This window comes from Triturus cristatus, chromosome 4_2 (assembly GCF_964204655.1).
Source record: "Triturus cristatus chromosome 4_2, aTriCri1.1, whole genome shotgun sequence".
Taxonomy (NCBI): domain Eukaryota; kingdom Metazoa; phylum Chordata; class Amphibia; order Caudata; family Salamandridae; genus Triturus; species Triturus cristatus.
This window is the reverse complement of record NC_140586.1, coordinates 201,740,396-201,755,473: the sequence shown is the minus strand read 5'-3', so window position 1 is coordinate 201,755,473 and position 15,078 is coordinate 201,740,396.

Genomic DNA, 15,078 nt, shown 5'->3' with positions numbered 1-15,078 from the left:
TATGAAATTCATGTGAAAGAAAGGAATTGTACACAATTGAAATTGATGTAAGGGCAAAAAGTAACAGAAGCCTTGTGTTCTATTTAATAAAAGCTACAGTGGTTCGAGAAAATAATATTTAGAAAAGAATGATACATTTGCAATCAACAGTGCATGTGAATTTGGTTTATCCTATTTGGTCAGCCTGCCTCCACATTGATCATCTTCGGAAACGAGGTAGCCCATTTACCCTTACATCGCTGCTCAGGCGATAAATATCAGTTTTATATATGCCCGTCATCCATGCGGTGCTCTGTCTTGAACCTTAACGTGAGAAATTTATACGTACACCAAAAAATCAGATTAATTCCATAAATATTGAATGCTCCTGCGTATATCACCACAAACCAATGCGACCCTGAACAAAGATTATTGTCATCATATCCGCAGTGGACTTCTATAATATAAAAGGTCTCATGAATCACCCTAAATCATAGATCTTTGATTCTCCAGTTTTGGCGACAGATTACACAGATTTGTGGCTTTTCCTGACGAAGGCGTATTTTTCGCCGAAACGCGCGTCGAAGACTAAGATATGGCCACATGATTGTCTTGTTTTATAAAAATTGCTATTTTATGAAATCAGTGCAACAAGTGATTATATATTGTATGTTTGTATTTCACAAATGTGAAGTTTTATCTTGTGATATCTGATGATATCAAAAATAAATATTATTTTGTAATTTTTTAATTCATTCTTGGTTACACTTATTTGACACACACAACATAGAAATGTTCTAGATCTAATTATTGCCTAGGAAGTTATTGTTTCATTGTGTGACTTAATCACATACAAACATCACAAAATGGAGAAATCAGAAGGGGTACCCAACACAAAAATTATTAGAAAAGTATATGTTTTACTATAATAAAAAGGTATGAAAAAACAATTACACAAACATGGTGCTCACATAATAATACAAAAGGCATAATTCATGACATAATATACTGTGTAAAACAAAAAAAACAATAACACAAATTTAAAAGCAAAAATCCTTCCAGTCCAATAACAGGAACAGAAAATGGCAGTCAATGCTTCCTTATAAATGTAAGTCAAGAGTGGGCGTCAATGGCGTTTCGACCTATATTATTCTAAGGTCATCATCACGACAGAGGCACGTTTAAGGGAGCATACCAAAAATAGAATTTTCATGTTTCTGGAGGGACATTTCGAATGGGAACATATCATAGCAACTAACCTTATGGCCGGGGAGGGAGTCGCTGTCTCCTTTTGATTCATCTTACAGTGTTCAGATATTTGTTGCTCTGAACCTTCATTGAGTTGAGTTGGAATAGTGTGCTGCTTCTGAATTTGACACATAATTTATGATCTGTGCTTCATTCTTCTTTCTTTTGAATTTTAGATTCATTTTGGATGAGGTTGCTACGATATGTTCCCATTCGGAATGTCCCTCCAGAAACATGAAAATTCAGTTTTTTTGGATGCTCCCTTAAATGTGTCTCTGTCCTGAAGATGACCTTAGATCAGCTTAATCTTCACATTACCATAGCTAATATCAGCTGGTGAGATGGTTGTCACTCAGTACGGGCCAACACAGATCTGAGGTGATGGGACGGGGGGGGGGGGATTAGGTATACTTACCTCCTCGCCGCTCTGTCCCACGTCGTCTCTCCTCCACTGAACAAGAAGCAGCCATGCTCCCCTGAGCCAATCACAATGCTGCAATGCAGTGTTTTGAGTGGTCTGAGTGCGTTCAGACAGGGACTGGGGGCCAGGGCATGTTCTAAATGCAAGCTTTAATGCAGCCTGAATTGGAGAACATGCTAAAGTGCACATGACTGTTTGGCTGGCCGAGAGGGCCTGTCAAAGCAACATGAGCACTTTAACGTGGCCACCACTCCTCCCCTGCTATATCAACAAAGCAGTAACGCTCTCATGCTCCTGCAGCAGGGAAGAATAAAATGATAATAACATTGTGTTATTATAATTTAATTGTCCTTTCTTTTACTGCTGCACAGCAGCAGTGGGGCGACGCTCCTCCGTCTTAGCCGAGGAGACGCCACTTTTGTTACTAGTTTCAGTCTTTCCTGTTTCTTGTGCACAGAATAAGATTTTGTCCTGCCCCCTTGGCGGGTTACATCACTAGATTATTCAAAACCACCAGTCTGTCCAGGTTTATACATGTGCATTCTCAGCCCATCCCTGATAGTGTCACTGCAGAGAATGACATCTGAAGTTCTTCACCTAAGGGGCAGGCAACACACCCCCTCCAGCAAGTATTTTTCAAAATTTCTCATCGGTGCACATGACAGAATGCATCCATTCTTAACCATTTGACTTCTGTGGACCCCCACTGAATCACCACTCAAACCCAGGGGCACTGGACTAAGGAATTTCTTCGATTTGAACCTCAAAGCAACACCAGAAATATAGCAGCAAGTACACATCAAACAAATACACAAATTATGAAATATTGTATTTAATTCATAATCTACAAATATACAACAACCCACCCCCCAGGGAACACTTAATGTAAGTATTGTGCAAGAGTCTGCCTGGCAATGGTCTCCTGACCCTTGTTGATCTGACAGAGCATGGAGTCCTCCCAGGCCAGAAGTAGCATCACCAGGGTCAGTTCTGGGATGCCTAGACTACAGTTGGCAACCCCTGACCTACTGGTCCTCCTACTGGTGAGCTACTGGTGACTGTCTTCCTCTCTTACCCCTCAGTTTGGACTTCTGCACCCGCCTCTGCGGAGTGGTACTGCCAGGCACAAAAACTGTTGAGACGCTTGTGGCAGACGCCCCCCAAGGTTCTCCTGACACTATGGCCCCCCCCTCAGTGGATGGCCGCCTGGTACAGACTAGGCTTCCTCACTGGGGTTGCCTCTAGGAACTATCCAGGCTCTAGGACTGGGTATAGGGCACCCTGGGCCTCTGCCCACCTCTACCTCTACTCTGAGAAAGGACATGGGGCCATCTACCCATCCCACTACACTGGGACCTGTCTGGGCTACTGTGAACCTTGGTTGGGGGGGACCTGAGCTACTCCCTTTAGGATCACTCCCAAATGACGTTCCAGACCCTCTGGCACTCACTCAGAAGTCTGTCTCCTTTGTAAGTTCCCTGGGGTCAGACAACTTACACTTCACCAGGTGGCGGCATAGCTCTGGAAAACAGTGACTGAACATATACTCTCTTGCAAACAAATTATACAGCCCCTCAAGTGTGTTCACCATACTACCCTCCACCCAACCATCCAGTGACTTGAAATAGAACCCCACAAAATCCCCCAGGACTGGCGAGACAGTATCTCACTGCCCCTGAAACTCAACGTACACTCTTCTGGGGCAACTTCATACTTCCTTACCAGGGCTTCTTCCATGGGGGTAAGCCTTCCATGTCACTCCCTTCTAGGGCCAGTAGAATGTCCCTCCCACCACCAGGAATACGACTCCTTATGCCAGTTCCCCAATCCTCCTCTGGGATCCTGCGCCCCTCTGAGGCTACCTCATATGCCTGAACCCCCTGGTGTATGTTATCCCCCTCCGTGAAGTTAGGCACCAAGTCTCTGGGAATTTGGACATTTTCTTCAGTACTGAAAATGATACTTTCACTGCCACCACCTGTGCTGGACTCAGCCTTCTGGCTTCCAAATCCAGCTTTCTCATTCTCAGCTCATGAGCAAAAATTATTTCCTTCTCTTCAATCTCCAATTCCTTGTTCTCCATTTCCCAATTTAGTTTTTCCAGCTACATCGTGAGTTTCCTGGCTTCCAGTCTGCCCTCCAGCTCCTCTGGTGACTGAACTTGAGAGTAAACAATGCTGCCAGCTCTAGAGGGAGGTTCCCCCACCCCACAGGCAAGGCTGGCTCCTCCATCCATTCCTGATGCAAACTTGGCTACTCATCCTCCATAACACCATTCCCATTTTCTGGTTGCACAGCTGCATCGCTGGCTGCTAACCAGGCCTTAACCCCTTCGGTGCTCATGACGGAACGGTTCCGTCATGAGCCACGGTTGAGCTGTGCTCATGACGGAACCGTTCCGTCATGACCACGCCCGCGCAAGATTCCGTCAGCACAGCGGCGGAATTTGCGCAGCATGGAAGGGGTTAAGTGCATTTTGCAGCTCCTCTTTTCAGTGAGAACATTTGAGCTCCCTGCGGAGACCTTTGAGCTGGGACACCATTTAGGTTTCCAATTTCTCCTGCTCAAACTCCAACTCTGCACATACAGCTGATGGCTCTCCAGATTGAGGCAGGGTTGTTGCAAAAACTCAAAAGGTTGTGAAAGAGAAAAAGAAAAAAATAGTATGCTGGTACGTAGTGGTCTGAGATATAGAAGTAGTGTACACCAATCACTGTAATGTACAAATCCAAGTCCCATCTTTACAGCTGAATAAGAATGTTAGAAATGGTGGTTTCGATTTGGCAGTGGTTTGCACCATGTCCAAGTAGGGACCTTCACTCTAGTCAAGGTAAGTAAGTTACACCCTCAGAATAACCTGTGCTTACCCCCTTGGTAGCTTGGCAAGAGCAGTCAGGCTTGTCCCCAGAGGAAATGTGTAAAATATTGTACACACACACAGTAACAGAATGAAAACACCACAAAAGTACTCCACAACAGTTTGAAAAATAGCCAATATTTATCTGAATGAAACAAGACCAAAACAACAAAAATCCAACATACACAAATCAAAATACATATTCTTAAAGCCTAAATGCAGTTATAGTGCTTAGAAACACAGTAGCTTCAACTGAGGTTATGCGGTCATACAGACCCTGGTTAAAGTACCCTGGAAACAATGACAAAACAAAGACGTTGCAAGACTCCGGGGAGGTGAGGCGATGCTGAAGCTGGTGCAGCGTCAATTCCTTACTGTCAGTGCAGGTTGTTGGAACGTTGGGGCTCAGGACGGTGCATTGTCCAACAGAAGTGAGGCGTCACAGAAGCAAGTGAGGCGTCAGTTCCTGGAGGCGGTGCAGAGTTGTTGAGCCAAGAATGCCCGGGGATGTTGCGAAGCACAGGGGAGGTCATGTGGCATTGGCGGCCAGGCGGCAGCTCTACTTGCGGTGTGGAGTTGACGAAGTGTCCAGAGTCAACCCATGCGGTGTCGATTTCGCAGTGTCTAGGTCACACCTTGGGGCCACCCGTGCGGCAGCAAAGTCAGAGTCGTGCGCCACAGAGTTCAGTGACGTAGTACTCAGGACTCCCTCTATGGCAATTCTTCAAAGGCGCCACAGGGGCGCCGTGGCCTGCGTAGCAGTTTGCGTAGAGTGGGGACCACTGCTCCAGTGCAGGAGGCGGAGCGGTGTTGGAGAGCAGCGCCGACTCCGAAGTCACACTCGAAGTCAATGTGCTGGTTATTTCTTGTTTAGTACAGCAACTCACATCCAGGAGCCCAGGAACTAGATTTTAGCACCACTTGGCAGAATAGATCTCTCAGCAGAAAAGTCCAGATGGTGCAGGTGAAGTCTTTAATGGCCCTGAGACTTCCAAGGGGAAGAAAGCTCAACTCAAGCCCTTGGAGAAACTTTGAAAGCAGAATGTAGAGAGCAAAGTCCAGTCCTCTAACTTCAAAGACAGAAGCAGCATGCAGCAGGGCAGCACAACAAAGCAAGCTCTTCTTGGCAGAATGTCCTCAATCCAGAAGTGTTATGAGTATATGGTGTAAGAGGTCCGGTACTTATGCCCATTTCAGCCTTTGAAGTTGGCAGACGTCAAAGGAAAGTCTTTGTAGACACACTACAGAGGGGTGGAGACTGCTCCCACCACTCTAGCTCAGAAAGACACATCAACCTGGTGATGAGCCATCAGTTTATGCAGGGCACAATTCAGGTCTCTTTGTGTGTGACTGTCTAGAGTGAATTCACAAAGCCCAACTGTCATCCACCACAGACGTGTATTCTAGGGACAGGCGGAGGCACAGACTGGTTAAGCAAGAAAATGCCAACTTTCTTTCACCAAAAGATTCATTTTGAAATTGTGAGGCCAGATACACCAAACTCCAATTTGCAGTTAGTTCCCAATTGGAAAATAAATTTGTAAGAGTTTACAAGGCAGCTCCAATGCTAACCTATGGGAGAGATAGGCCTTGCTATAGTGAAAAACGAAATTAGTCATATTTCCTTTTAAATACACTGCACCCTGCCCATGGGGCTACCTTGAACCTACCTTAAGGGTGTCCTACATGTAATAAAAGAGAAGGTTTGGGCCAGGCAAGTGGCTGTCCTTGTCAGGTTGAAATGGCAGTTTAAAACTGCACCCACAGGCTCTGCAGTGGCAGGCCAGAGACATGTTTGAAGGGCTACTCATGTGGGTGGCACAATCAGTGCTGAATGCCCATTAGTAGCCTTTGATTTCCAGACCCTGAGCACATGTAGTGCATGGTACTAGGGACTTATTAGTAAATCAATTATGCCAATCATGGGGAAACCAATCATACAATTTTTTTAAAGGAAAGTGCATATGCACTTTAGCACTGATTAGCAGTAGTAAAGTAACCAGGGTCCTAAAGCCAACAAAAGAAGGTAAAAAAAAAACAGCCAAAAAAGGCAAAATATTTGGGGATAATCCTGTAAAAAGGGCCGCGTCCAACAATACCGAATTCATTTTTAGTCTCCAATTAATTTCTTTCCCCCTCTACAGGGTGCTTTATTTTAACTCTTAGATCGTTTTTTATGTATGTATATATATATATGTGATCAAGGCTCCACGGAGTCGAAACGCGCCATGGCAGGCATACCCTGAGCTAATAAAGAATTATCGTATGCACCGAATTGTGGTCCGTGCTCCTTTCTGTGGATCGACAGGCGCTTTCCAGGGCGGAGGCGAAGGAGTGCTTTGGATATATATATATATATACACTTTATTAACCAGCTAATGTTATTTAATTTTCTAAACAGTCGCAGATCTCCTGACTAGGCGTTGCAGACCCTAGGTTAAAAAACACTGACAGAGAGCGCTAGGTGGCGCCTGACCGGCATGGCCGCTTCGTGGTGAAGCTCCGGGCGCCGGACCCCGCCGATCCTCCCTACTCCGCTGGATCCTGCCCTGGCCGGCCGCTTTTGGCTGTCCTGGGGCCCTGAACCGCCTGGCTATCACTGGCACGAGTTTGGGGCGTGATTGCCCCCCCGGAGCTGCACCCGCCGTCTCTCATTAGTGCCCGGCGGGAGGCGGCTGTGATCCTGGTTGCTGGGTGCGGGCGCGCGGCTACTCAAGCCCGCGGCGCCCACGACGCGGCTAGGCCGGGAGGTCCTGGCGGCCGGGAGAAGTCGTCGCTGCTCCTTCCTGATGCCCTTCAGCTGGAGGCGAGGAGCTGTGGGGCTCATTCCAGGACGCGGAGCTGTGCTGGAGGTCAGACGGTGAGTGCGTCGCTGACTGGACTCCCCGGCGGGGCGACTTGAGTGGCTGTCGGGGTTGGAGGTGGCGGGGGGCCCTCCCCATCGGGCCGGGTGTCGGAGGTTGTGGCGCGGACGGGCACCCTGTGACCTTGGCTAGTGTGCGGTGGCCTGACCCCGGCTGCGGCGCGGAGTAAAGAGTGGTGCCCCTCCAGGCAGGATCCAGGGCTGCGGACGAGCAACAGCTCCTATGAGCACATCGGTTGCCGGATTGGGCAGTTGGCGAGGTGATACACCGTGGGGCTTTTGGCGAATGGCCTTCTGATCTGGTGAGGTGTCCTTCTGCCGGTCGCATCCCGAGTCCTTGCGGAATCGCCGAGGCTGGTTCCGTTGCCCGTTGACTGGGCGAAGTGCCCCGGTGCCTGCGGTGCCACCGCCATGGGTAAAGACAGGGCTTCCAGGCCGGCGCCCGCGGCCACCCAGACTAAGATGGACAAATTCACGACCTCCGAGAAAGGGCCGAGTCCCGCCGGGGAGGTGGCCCAAACCCCTAGCACGGACCTTGCTGCTATCTTGCAGGGCATCACAGCATCCCGCTCCTCCCTGGAGGGTATGGTGGGAGAGGTGAAGGTGGACGTGGCCCTTCTTCGACAAGACCTGTGAAATGCCACCGCCCGCATCTCTGAAACTGAATCTAGAATTTCGACAGCTGAAGACGATATCCGCCAGCTGCAAGACCAGGTGCGTGAACTGACCACCCACTCTAAAGAACTGCACCGCCGGGTTGAGGACGCGGAAAATCGTGCCCGTCGCTGTAACCTCCGCCTGGTGGGTTTCCCGGAGGGAGCAGAGGCGGGCCGTGCGGATGATTTCTTGGAGCGTTGGTTTAAATCCTGGATGCCGGCGGACAGCCTCTCGGCCTGTTTCGTGGTGGAGAGGGCCCATCGCTCCCTGGCTCCTAGACCCCCGGGAGCGCTGAATTTCAGAGACAGAGATGCGATCCTACGGGAGGCCAGGTGCTCTACGACTCTCCAATACCAAAATCACACTATAATGGTATTCCCGGGCTACACCCGAGAGGTCCAGGAGCTCCGGCGCTCCTATATGAAGGTAAAGCAGAAGATGCGATCCATGGGCCTCCAATATCAGCTGCAGTTCCCAGCCCGCCTCCGAGTCATTTTTCAGCAAAAGACCTTCTTCTTCGACACGCCACGGGCAGCCTGGACTTGGCTCGCTGAGGAATGTCCCCTGCGGCGCGCTGGTCGGGGATTACCGGTGGAGGGGCGAGAGAGGCGAGAGGCGCCCGATCCTCCAGATCCCGACGCCGACGGCGCACGCTGCCCCGAGGGCGCGCGGGGGAAGAGGTGATTGTCACGCGCTCCGGGGGGCGGCCGCGCCGAGCATCCGGGGCCTCCTCAGCCTCTTCGGTGGCGCCCGCCAGTCCTGCTGCCGCCGGGCGGCGGGCCGTATCCCCCCAGCGAGCGGACTCTGCGACCCAGCATGCTCCTCAAGTGGACACTTCGGACCTTTCCCGCAGCCCTACCATTTGACTTCCATCTACTACTTGTAATATTTTTGTCGGGGAGGGGAGACTGGGATGTGTTTCCTGGTTGTTGGACTTAGCAGTCGGGCCTCGGTGCTCCTACACACTTGTTGCTCTCGGCCAGGGCGGGGGAATTGGGTTTGCTCTGATTTCTTAAGGGGTCCACTGGCACTCAGGCCCGAGCGTTTTAGCTTGGTTTTGGTTACACACTGTTAGGGTGACAGATGCTTCTGTTTTCGAACTATAGGGTGGGGGGTGCGGGTTGGGGTTGGTTTGGGGTTGTTTCTTCCTCCTAGGGAGGTTTTTGTTGTTAGAGGGTGCAATCCTCGCTGTTGTGGTTCTACGGCATCATGTAATGTTTGACCTGCTCTCCTGTCCGATCTCTTCATGTCCCTCCCTCCAGGGAGCTCTCCTGCCCACGCGCTCATTGGCCCCTGTGTGGGCACGGTGCCCGCTGGGTGATGGCTCCATGCGCGCTTCCCGACTCCCCCACTGCTCCCATTCGGGGCCACCTTGTCTATCTCCTGTCATGCATGCCCCTGCTTGCTCCCATGGCGGACACACCCATGCCTAAGGCTGCCGTGCGCATCTTGTCCTGGAATGTTAATGGCCTGCTGGATCGTTTTAAGCGTATGGCGGTCCTCAAATATGCGCAGCGTGCGGAGATTGACGTGCTCCTTCTTCAAGAGACCCACCTTATGGGTAATAAATGTCCCTTTCTCGCCCGCTACGGATACGATAGGGTCTGGCACTCAGGCTTCGCTAGGGGCTCCCGGGGGGTGGCTATCCTGCTTAAAAGCTCCTTTCCCTTTGTACTGACTCAGGTGCATCTAGACCCCCAGGGAATGGCCGTTACGGTATGTGGCATCCTGGAGGGGCGGCCGCTTACACTGCTGTCCCTCTACGCAGCGCCGTCCCTGTTGCAGACCGCTCTCTCTTACACCGCGGATCTCCTCCCCAAACTCCCGACGGGATCTCTTGTCCTCGGTGGAGACTTCAACGCGGTCTATACACCCCATCTGGACTCGACGGGCCCGGTCTACCTTACCAGAACCGCTCGCGCGAAACAGTTATCATGTTGGGCTGAAGCCCAGGGCTTGTGTGACGTTTGGAGGGTTTGGCACCCACGCGATCACCAATATACCCACACTTCGGCGGCACACCGTTCCCACGCCCGGATTGACCTAATTTTTGTCCCCTCTACCGACTGTGTAGGGGTTTGTGATGTCCACATTCTTCCGAGAGGCCTCTCTGATCACTCGCCGGTGCTTCTTGCTCTTGGTCCACCTCCCTTTTCTGCCCGTCCGACGTGGCGTTTGAATGCCTGGTTTCTTCAGGACAAAGCCTTTCGGAGGGTGGTGGAGACTGGGATTACGGAGTACTACCTTCACAATGTTGGCTCCGTCTCCTCCTCGCCGTCCTCTGGGAGGCCAGCAAGGCGACTATTAGAGGGGTTGCAAAGGGGCATCTGCAGCAGCAGCGTCGACGCCAACTCCAGCAACTTACAGCTTGTGAAGCGCAGGCCCTGGAGCTCGAGCGCGACCAGGACGCGTTGGGAGCCACCACACGGGCGCGACAGCTGGCCTTTCTCCGAGAGGAAATACGCATGCACTCTCTGGAGGCGGCGAAGACTCTTTGGCGTTCCTCGGTGGCCCGGGTTTACGGGTGGGGGGATAAGAACGGAATGCTTCTTCACCGACTGGCCACATACCCTCGTGCAGGTGGGTGATTCCGGCCATCACAGACGCCTCGGGTGGGACCCACACGGTGTCGGAGGCAATAGCTCAAACCTTTGCGGACTACTACTCCCAACTATACCGGGCGCGGGCGCAGGGGATCTCCCTTGCGGAATTGATGAGGGGGAGTGGGGTGGATCTTGAACGGTTGGGACAGGAGGCTAGCGAGACCTTGGACCTGCCCATTACCCTGCAGGAGGTTGAGATGGCAATCACCCATCTGGCGCCTGGGAAGACCCCGGGACCGGACGGTTTTCCACAGGAGTATTACGCCCATTTCCGCGACACCCTGGCCCCGCGGCTTCTGGATCTCTTTGCAGAAGTGGTGGAGAAGGGTTCATTCCCGCGAGAAACAGATACCGCCACTATAGTCGTCCTTCCGAAGACTCAGCCCCCATCACAGACCTGCTCCGACTATCGGCCAATATCCCTCATCAACACCGAGCTTAAAATATACGCTACCATCCTTGCGCAACGGTTGCGCCCGCTTCTTGTCTCGCTGGTCCACCCGGACCAATGCGGGTTTATGCCGAACCGAGGAACCAGACACTGCCTGCGGCGCTTACATCTTGCTCTGGCCCACTGAGAGCGCCTTTCTCCTTATCTGGCCCTTCTACTGGTTGACTTCGAGAAGGCCTTTGATTCGGTGGGGTGGGAGTACCTTGGACACCTTGGAGCGAATGGGGTTCGGCCCCCAGTTTCGCGCCATGGTTCGGGTTCTGTACGCGGCCCCATGGGCTCGAGTGCTGGTTAATGGGACGTTGCTTCCCTCCTTTCCACACAACTACGAGAGAGACAGTATCCCATGAAGATCATTAAGACATCTATGAAAAGAGCCACACACAATCACAGAGAAGCTCTGCTGGAGAAAAGGATCCACAGTCCCATGGAAGATGACAAGAGAATCACTTGTGTTAACACCTTCTGCAATTACTCGAATGCATTGAAAAAGAGTATTCTGAGAAACTGGAAAGTGCTCAAAATAGAGGGCAGTGTTCTACCTCCTCCTCTGTTTGCTTTCAAGAGGAGCTCTAACTTGAAAGGCCAACTGGTGCATACACGTCCTAGGGTAATGAAAAGCCCTGACAAAACCACACTATGGGGTTTACCACCGGTCATTGGTCATTTCCCATGCGGGATGTGCTCAGTGTGCCCTCAAACGTTCCACACAACAGAGATAGATATTGGTACGAGCAGACCTTGGTCTTTGAAGACGCACACAAATTGTAACAGTGAGAGGGTGATCTACCTGATAAAATGCCCTTGTAACAAGAACTATGTGGGCATGACATCACGTAAGATTAAGGTGAGGATTTCGGAACACAAAAGCACCATCAGGTGCAAGAAAAGTGCAACCAAACTTACCAATCACTTTATAACAGCAGGTCACAAAGAGAATGAGTTACAGTGGGTAATTCTGGAACAACCACACATCCCACCACACATAACTGATATCCAAAAGTTCCTGCTACGCAGAGAACAAAGATGGGTACACAGGTTACATTCAGATACTGAGGGTTTGAATGATGAAATTCCTTGGCTGTAAGACAATGTTGTTCTAGCCCTTCTGGGTTACGTATCAAACAGACATAACCTTGCAACACAGATGATATCACAATGTACCAAGGGTATGGGGAATGTGCACAAGGTTGAGTGTCTTCCCTTATGACGCTACATTCAGGAGACAGTTGCCATTTGAACGTTTAGGCATCTAGATTAGCTGTTGTCCACATTTTGTATGCACTGATAAATTAGACACCGCCGGACTTGGCTCTGTCTTTCTTCCTTGTCCGTGTATACATTTGAAAAGCAATAGACACTGACTGTGTTGCAGCTTATATGGTTCCAATATTTCTAGCGACCTTGGCTTTTGAAACCCTGTTCTTGGTGTATCTATTCACACTGTTTTTCATTATTTCTATCGTAGAGAAAGCGGTTCTCTTTCTCTCTTTGTGAATATTTTAAGCGGCAGATTGTGCATGCAGTTTTTAGACAGTGGCTGTATGCCACGCATGCGCAATGAAATGAAGCGAATGGTAGTTAGTATCGGCCCTCCTGCACATGCGCATTTACGTCTTGAATCGGGACAGGCACTTGCTTAGCCCCCTCTATCTTTTCTCTCACCTGCGGTCACTCTGGCTCCAACTTGGATATATAGTGATTGGAGACCCCACCGCCGACACCTCCGGTCTTAGTTCAAAGACCGCCCCGGGGTACCGACGGATAGGTGAGTCTATGAGCAGTGCTCTTTCTCGCTTTGCAACTGTGTAAAACTTTCGATCTTTTCTGTCACTTTGAATATATTGTCCAAGCACACGTAATTAATGGGATGATTTCAGTCTAACCTCTCTCATCCGGAGTTGTGGTTGCCATCTTCGGCACATCTGTTGTTTTGAGTGTTTGTAGACTTACATAAACAACTTGTCCTCTATGCTTGGAGGCTTCGATTTTGTTTCGATTTTGACCTGTACAAACTATCAACATTAAGAATAGAGCGCGTCCTGTTGCGCACACTTATCTTTTTCATACTTATGGACAGTCTTCTATTGTCCTGTTCTCTCACATTTCTTTACACTGTACATAACGTACTTTTAAACTACCACTGAATCTTGGTGGTGTTAATGACCATGTTGCCATTCATTGTTTTTACATTACATGGGTGTTTTTTCATGTTCTTGAGCCATGCTTAAAGAGGAGAGATTTTTCAGGTGTAACAACGTGCGACCTGTTTTTTTCTTTCTCCTCCTGTTTCTTCTGAACTAGAGCGGGGCCCCTTTCCCTGAGTTGAGACCAGGTTGAGGTGAGGGCAACACCCAATTTATATGGGTAAGTGCAATTTAATTTATTTTATTAAATGCTTCACAGCATTATTATATGCGTGTTTTAGTGTCATTCAAAAATTAATGACCCTTGGCTGAGTTTTTTCTAGACACTAGGTTGTTTGTATTTCTCAAATTCTTTTTTTGTCCACAGGTACCCGGTTTTGATTTCTTCTGAACTGACCGGTGCGGTAGGAATATTTTATTCACACAAACCCTTTTTGGATTTCTTTTTTACGTTTTCACATTGAACCACAGCAGTATCATAGGTCCTGATGAAAGCCCTGATACTTTTTGATCAAAAATGGGCAGAAACATGTTGACCACATTGCTATGGACATTAGCATAATGACAAACTTATTTGTGCTAGATTGCCATATTGCTTTTTAAACATGACAGGGGTTCTCTACCAATAAAGAACATTTGAGCACCCTTAGCCATTTTTAGTTACACTATTATTATTTAATACTGCTGACTTTAGGATCTCCTTCACTGATCTATGGGTACAACGTTATCCCTGACAAAATCCTTGGGAGATCTGACAATAACCCTCTTTTGCTGCGTCTTCTTTGCACGTAACCAGATCGCTATTTCAGGAACTGGTTCGTCATGTTGAAGTGCACAGACCCAAATGATGATAAAAACTAACCACCTTAAGTGATTGATGGGTCCTGTTCAAGAAGGTTCTCTCTTATAGAGCTGTCAGATCAAGAATGGGGAATACTCTGGCCTGTTAGTGGTTGATTTTTACTCAGCTTGAGACCCGGGTTGTTTCAGTGTTTATTATAATGGGACGTTGTCCCATGCGTTTTCCATAGGACGGGGGACACAGCAGGGCTGCCCGCTCTCGCCCCTCCTCTTCGCCCTGGTGATGGAGCCCCTGGCTGTGCTCATTCGGGCAGATCCTGCTCTCCGTGGCTGGGACTGGCCGGGTATGGTCCGTGATAAAATTGCGTTATATGCGGACGATGTTCTTCTTTATCTTTCGGATCCGGCTGTCTCGGGTCCTCGGGTACGCCGGACTCTTCATCGGTTCGGACAGGCATCTGGTCTCCGTCTGAACTCCGGGAAGTCTGTCTTGGTTCCGTTACACCAGTCTCAGGAGTGTTTTGATTGGCAGTCTGACATTCCCCTCCGACGACTGTCCTTTAAATACCTGGGGATTTGGGTTACCCTTCTCCCGGAACTATGCTGGGCTCTCAACGTGGCCCCCGTGGTTAATAAGGCCAGATCAGACATCATAAAATGGCAGTCACTCCCGCTGAACCCGTTGGGAAGGATTGCTCTTTATAAGATGATGATCCTCCCTCGGTTTCTATACATGCTCCAAAACACGCCATGCTCCTTCCCCCGCTCTTGGTTTCGGGACCTGGACAAGACTGCGACTAAATTTCTTTGGGGTGGAGATAGGCCCCGGCTGGCTTTAGACCGCTGTCGAGTTCCTTCCTACGACGGCGGCCTGAGCATGACTAATCTTTACCTGTACTATCTTGCTACGCGGCTGCTGGTGGTCCATGACTGGTTTTCGGGTGGGTGGGATGATCCGGCTTATTGACTGGAGGTGCAGATCACCGGATTCTCTTCTATTCAGAATATGCTCTATGGAGCGACGGTCCCTCGATCGCTTCCGTAGGTCGTA